The sequence below is a fragment of the Orcinus orca genome, chromosome 6 (assembly GCF_937001465.1).
Source record: "Orcinus orca chromosome 6, mOrcOrc1.1, whole genome shotgun sequence".
NCBI lineage: Eukaryota > Metazoa > Chordata > Mammalia > Artiodactyla > Delphinidae > Orcinus > Orcinus orca.
This window is the reverse complement of record NC_064564.1, coordinates 17580980-17588398: the sequence shown is the minus strand read 5'-3', so window position 1 is coordinate 17588398 and position 7419 is coordinate 17580980. Positions and strand designations below refer to the sequence as shown.

The window sequence follows — 7419 nt, the reverse complement described above, 5'->3', positions numbered from 1 at the left end:
TGTTTGAAGCATTAAGCGGTATCAAGGTTACTGAGGCATCTTCTATTTCCTGGGAAATTTAACTGATGGGCCTTTTGTGGGGTTGGTGGGTCGGCATCTTTGAGGACTCAGCATTTATGAGAAGTCACTCCAAACGCAGTGCTTCCGTGGGTGAGCACTGAGCATCTGAGCATCTCTGGGAAAATGTTCAATAGTCACCTTGTTAACAGATAGTAGGTAATTTCCATTTTCTCGAAAAATGTTTGTCCCTCCTATAGAATGTTATTTGTGTAATGCCTTAAAATGGTGATGAAAAAGTAAAACAATGGGTCTAAAGTTTCTAATTGTATATGTGTTATGTTGGCGAGACTGGATGTTTTCCTTCTTTGCTTCTTTTCCAAGTTATCTTAACATGTTTTACTTACTTCCTAATGAAATTAAAAAGAAAGCTTATATCTTCATTTAGTTTTCGACTGAGTTTCCCCTAGGCATCCATGGTTACTGCAAACAATCCCATTAAAGCGCCGGACACACTGCCACCTCCCCAAACTCTGTTCTCTAAATTAGAATAGTAAGTCCTTGGAGAGGGGAGTTTGGCAGCCTTTCTGCAGGACTGGGGGGGTGGATTAGATGCCAATTACTGACGGCCGTGGTGCCAATAGAAAAATGTGCTCCAATTGCTTGTCTCCAAAACCCTGCTACTGACCTGCCAACAGCAGGGCATTGAGTGCACGTCCCAGTATGATGGGAGATTTGTTCTGATTTATCTCTGCTCTCTCGCCTTGTGCCCTGTGTGTCCAAACCTGGGACTATGCAAAAGGGGCTGGTTTGGTTTAGAAGTACAAGCTGAGACGCTGAAACAGTTGACTTATTGGTAATTAGACCACACTGGTATTGAACCCGTGACCTCAGCCTCATTAGAGCTGCGTTCGGGCCAACTGAATTGACCAGAAACAGATTCAAAACAGTGAGTGATAGAGGTCTTTGGTGCAGGGTCAAAGGCCTATTTACACTACCCAGTATCATAAGTGGCTTCTTACTCTAGCATGTTAAAGGAGCAGCGGCCGAGAAGAATGGCCATGTGGATGGGTCACAGCTCTCTGCTTCATATATGTGGATTGTAAAGCACAGCTACTCTGGCCAACTCCTACCTGACTTTAACTGGATCTCCATGTAATTCAAGGGTTAATAAAGGGAGCAACAAGTGTTTTAACAGGACTTTTTTTTTTTTTCTCTTTCACTTGCTAATGGCTAATAGTAACAAAAACACTAGGAGTAAAGCCCATTACTTTAGGAATGATTTGCTTTGAATGACACTCTTTGATTTAAAGCTATCCATGGCTAATCATTATTTTCACTCTTTGCTTTTCAAGGAAGTCTAAAAACAGATGCCTAGTGTTCATTCGGTGTAGAAAAGGAATCAGTTTCTCAGTGGTAGAGCAGGATACATGGAAAAGGCAGGACACAGAATGAGGAGAGTCACTCTGTGCTAAATCAATGAAATGGAACAGAAATTGACTCAAAATAACAGAACATTTTTTTTAGGTGATAAGACTGGCATTTCAACTCAGTGAGAAGAGAAAGGATTACCTAATAATGGCTAGCCATTTAATAAATGTAGATTTCTCCTTCAGACCACACCCAAAGTAAAGACTTTCCTGTGAAAACAAAACTTTATAGTTCTAAAAGATAATGAAGTAATTAAAAAATAACAATCTTGGAAAGCCTTTCTAACAATGCATGAAAATATAAAAACTATAAAGAAAAATATGAAATAATTTGACTCCATAAAAATTTATCATGAAAACTTAGGTATACCAGATACTAAATATATTAAAAGGCAAACTGGGAGACATTATTTTTGGTCCTTAGGGAAGAGTTAATCACAAGATATTTGTGGTGCTTATGGAATACTTAATAATAAAGCATTTAGAAATCGACAAGAAAAAGAGGAATGAATTCAAAGACACAGAAGAAATGAACATCACTTTACATAAGAAGAAGTGTAAATGGCCAGTAAACCCATGAAAAATATATTTAGCCTCCCTGGTAAATGTCAAAAAATTGCACATTTTAAACAAATGAAAGTTAATTTTTCTTCCAAAAAATCAGCAAAGATAAAAGTAAAAATGCTGGCAGTGCTGCAGGGAAATTAGTACTTTTTTATACTACTTGTGGCTGTTCAAGTGCTCTAACTTACTTAGGGGGACATTTGGTACAACAGAAGCAAACCTTTAACATTTGACATGCGCTATGACCCCAAAACTCTACTTGTAAGAACCAATCCAAAAGAAATAATCATGGTTACATGCAAAGATGTTGCTATTAGAATGTTGATCAAAGCATTCTTATGATAACTAAAAACTGGAAACAGCTTAAATCTCCAACAACGGGGAATCCATTAAATATATCATGGTGGGTGGCGTATGATGGAACTTTATGTAACCTTAACATGTTGTAGAAAAAAATTACATTTCCTGTCATGGAATAAAATTCACTATTATCTTGTTCAGAAAAAATGTAAAAGTTGTAATATTATAAATTATATGTTATATATACGTAGGGAAAGATGGTAGAATAATATATATCATACATGTCAAAATGTTAAAATACTTTTCTTTAGGCATGGGAATTATGGATGATTTTAAAATGTCTCTTTTTATCAGATGTTTTTCTTTTAGAGTGAATATGTGTTACTTGGAGAACAAAAGATAAAGTACATATATTTTTTCAAATATCATAGATAGCACAGTTTCATCGTGGAGATTAAGTGGCATAATACATAAGAAAGTCCCTAACACAGGATTAGAAAGATGAGGGGGCCTTGGTACCTAGGATTTGAATTTGAATCTAAAAAGTTACCACGTGGTCTGGAAACTTGTAGCACTCTGGATTAAAGAAGATTGACTCACCTAGTTGGTGGATTGTCTGAGTCCCAACTCACTCTCTCTTCCTTTTGTTTTGTAGTTTGACTTTCGATTTTAATGGCTCATACATCTCTCCATAAGATGTCAGGCAAGGTATGGTCAACTAATCTATGACAAAGGAGGCAAGGATATACAATGGAGAAAAGACAGTCCCTTCAAAAGTGGTGCTGGGAAAACTGGACAGCTACATGTAAAAGAATGAAATTAGAACACTCCCTAGCACCATACACAAAAATAAACTCAAAATGGATTCGAGACCTAAATGTAAGACTGGTCACTATAAAACTCTTAGAGGAAAACATAGGAAGAACACTCTTTGACATAAATCACAGCAAGATCTTTTTTGATCCACCTCCTAGAGTAATGGAAATAAAAACAAAAACAAACAAATGGGACCTAATGAAACTTAAAAGCTTTTGCACAGCAAAGGAAACTATAAACAAGACGAAAAGACAGCCCTCAGAATGGGAGAAAATATTTGCAAATGAATCATCGGACAAAGGATTAATCTCCAAAATATACAAACCACTCATGCAGCTCGATATTAAAAAAACAAACAACCCAATCAAAAAATGGGCAGAAGACCTAAATAGACATTTTTCCAAGACATACAGATGGCCAAGAGGCACATGAAAAGCTGCTCAACATCACTAGTTATTAGAGAAATGCAACTCAAATCTACAAAGAGGTATCACTTCACACGGGTTAGAATGGGCATCATCAGAAAATCAACAAACAATAAATGCTGAAGAGGGTGTGGAGAAAAGGGAACACTCTTGCACTGTTGGTGGAATGTAAATTGATACAGCCACCATGGAGAATGGTATGGAGGTTCCTTAAAAAACTAAAAATAGAATTACCACATGATCCAGCAATCCCACTACTGGGCATATACCCTGAGAAAACCATAATTAAAAAAGACACATGTACCCCAATGTTCACTGCAGCACTATTTACATAGCTAGGTCATGGAAGCAACCTAAATGCCCATTGACAGATGGATGGATAAAGAAGATGTGGTACATACATACAATGGAATATTACTCAGCCATAAAAAGGAACGAAATTGGGTCATTTATACAGACGTGGATGGACCTAGAGACTCTCATACAGAGTGAAGTAAGTCAGAAAGAGAAAAACAAATGTCGTATACTAACGCATATATGTGGAATCTAGAAAAATGGTACAGGTGAACCAGTTTGCAAGGCAGAAATAGAGTCACAGATGTAAAGAACAAACGTATGGACACCAAGGGGGGAAAGCGGGGGTGGGGGGATGGTGGGATGAGTTGGGAGATTGGGATTGACATATATATACTAATATGTATAAAATAGATAACTAATAAGAACCTGCTCTATAAAATAAATTTAAAAAAAAAAAGATGTCAGGCAAGGAACAGAGAGAAAAATAAATTCCGGCCTGTCATTTTCAGATGACCCTGATCTCATTCATCTTCTTCACTATACTGTGAAGCACACTACAGCGTGACTCCCCTTCTATGAGGCAAGCTGGGGGGTGAGTCTTCCTTCTCAAGATTCCTGGATTCAACAGCAACCGCTGTATGATCTATTATGTGACACAGAAGTAGAAATTATGCACATGCAACCAAAACGTTAAAGTGAAGCACGAGGATTGGTTATGGAACCCCAGAATGTTTCGGATGACAGGAATAAGTGCTTGTGTACTGGGGGTCTCTGGCTGGAGGATAGCTTTGGAGTTGTCTTGGAGGCTGGTTACCTGTCGGCATCCTGGATTCACATCTGGGGCCATAGGAAATGAAAAGAAAAGAATGGGAATGGAAAAGGGTGCTTTGTACAACACATCCTTTTAAGATTTGGGGTATAACATACCATTTCTTTGGGATCATTGTGGTAGACCTTATCACTAAGGGGTGTGTGTGTGTGTGTGTGTGTGTGTGTGTGTGTGTTTCTGCGCGCTCACAGGGCGCAATGCTTGTGGTTGGTGGTTCTTATAGGTGGGCATTAAGAATTAGAAGAGAATTTTTCCTTATGTCAGTGCAATATGGTGTTGGTGCATTGCTGGTATCTGAAGGACACAATGGCAGTCCTTTTTTGGTGACAGTAAAGGGGCAGAGAAAGAGAGTATGGTAAAAAGAGTATGGAAGTGGAGACCATGCTGTGATTGTCAGGGCTTTTTGTGTGTGTGCATTGTAAACTCCCCACCTAACCCCGAGGTTGCAAGACATAATTTGGGGAAACTTGTTAGGGGGGTTGGCTGTTCCATGACAGCAAGCAGGGTGGAAAAACTCAGCAATATATGGATTGCTACCATAAATGTAACGTCCCTTTAAACCCAGAGCTTAATTGCCCTGGGAATACATGTGTTACATAGACAAGTGCTCGCTTCTATGATTAATTCAGCTGGCTAGAGCTTGGTACTAATGAGACCAAGGCCAAGGCTATTGGCTCTATCCTCAAAGGAGCTGTTAGCATCTCATGGCTCCAAAACCGAGGTGACACCCTTCACCCTTGCACACAGGGTGTGGGTGAGAGAGTATGATGTCTGACTCCACTTTCAATGCTTTTCCAACACCCCTGCTGTCCGCGCTAACACAATGCCTCTGCTCTGAGTGCACTGGCAGTTGGAATGTGGTAAGATGACAATCTAATCAATGACATTGTCTCCAGAGCCTCACTGCACTTAAAAAGTAGAGGCTGCCTGCATTAGAGACAGCATAGGCTGCTCTGTTAGTCCTGCCACCAACTGACTTTCACAGACAAATACAGCTTGAAAGGAAGCATGCCCAGGATACCCTGTTGCCTAAGAGTCTGACTAGGATCTTGCAAAAAACAAGTCTCCATTCTTTCTCCACTTTCTAAGGAGTAGTCGGCCATCTCCAGCATGTACATTTGGAAAGGAATCGAGTTGGATGTTCTACCTGCGTCCCCTGGATTCTCTGCCTTGAAGAGTCCCATCACCTTAGCCCAAAGCCTTTTGTTCTGTGCCCCGTCGTGCAGGGCTTGTTTTCATTACCTCCACACCGTCCCTGTATTTATCAGGATTGTTCGAGGTGCAAGTAATTGAAACTCAACTCAAAGCCGCTCTTTTCGTGCATTCACATACCTGGGAAGGGCGCTAGGTTTGCTCACAGAATCTAAAGAATAGCTGCAGTGATCAGAGTCTGAGAAACTGGAACGGGAACATGGCCCCCCCAGAGACCTCGCCCTCTCTCCCTTCCCCCTTTCCTTGTCTTGGTTTCATCCTGCAGAAAGCTTTTCTCCACGTGGTGGCCAGAATTCCCCAACGCACATCCTCCTAGCTTAGCAAAAACCGAGGACCACTACCTTCTCCAGAATCTTTACGATAATCGAAGAAAACGGCTTTCCTATGTCTCAAAGATTGCCTTCTGAGGGTTAAAGCACTGACATCGGCCAGGTCTACGTCCCGTGTCCACTCCTGCAGCTGGTGTGTCGGGGAAGCAGGAGGCAGAGGCCGGAAGCGGCGACGGCGGCTGCGTGGTGCTGAGCGCCGAGCTGGCTGAGGCGTCGCTGGATGACGTGGAAACGCTGCTGTCCGACGGCGACGGCGCGCTCGGGCGCAGCGGGACTGCGGCGTCCTGCGCGCCGAGCCTCCTGACGGCGCTGCAGGCGGGCGAGCGTCTTGGCTTCATCACCAACAACAGCAGCGAGACTCGCGAGGCCTGTGCCGCGGAGCTGCGGCGCCTGGGCTTCGGCCGCCCTGCGGGCCTGGCAGCAGCCGCAAGGTCCTCGGCCCGGCCTACTGCACCGCGCTCCACCTGCTGCAGCGCCGGGCCGGCGCGCCGGGCCCAAGGCCTACATGCTGGGCAGCGCAGCCCTGGGCTCGGAGCTGGAGGCCGAGGGCGTGGGGCCCGAGCCGCTGCAGGGTGAACCGCCCCGGTGCCTGGCTGTACGCGCCGCCCGAGCCCAAGGTGTGTGCCGTTGAGACGGGCTTCTACCAGCCCTTCAGCTCCATGAAGCACCCCAAGGCCGTACGCTTCCTGCAGCAGCCATGCCGCCTGCTCGTGAGCACCGACTTGGACCACCGGCTCCCACTTGAGAACAGCCGCTTCCTCGCGGGTACCGGCTGGGCTGTCTCGTCCGAGCCATGGAGACGCCGCCCAGCCCCAAGCCCGGCCGCTTCATCCGCCACTGCGGGTTCCAGGAGTGTGGCATCCACCGGGAGTGCACCGTCATGGTAGGTGGTTGCCTGGACACAGACATCCTTCTGGGCGTCACTTGTGGTCTGCAGACCATCCTGACCCTCATTGGGAAGTCTCCACTCTAGGGGATGTGATAAAAGATTAAAAAAAAAAAAGGAATGGGAAACGTGCTAAGAATAATAGTTACTGCAGTTCTCCTTAACCTTCCCTAAAGCTTAATTGGTTTGCTTAGAGCCCAACATAACAGTGGGCTCTTCTGAAGAAGCCCAGAGTAATACAAATGCACATCAGAGAAAAGAAGTCTCTTTCTGATCATTTGGAATTTCATTTTTATATTGTCATATCATTTAGGTTCTTCTTTAATAGATAAGA

The 7419-nt window shown here is 43.4% G+C and overlaps 1 pseudogene; it reads left to right on the top strand.

Annotated features, from left to right (window-relative positions):
• Positions 1–5425: 5425 nt before the first annotated feature.
• LOC101274022 (glycerol-3-phosphate phosphatase-like) lies at positions 5426–7192 on the top strand (annotated as a pseudogene).
• The last annotated feature ends 227 nt before the right edge of the window (positions 7193–7419 follow it).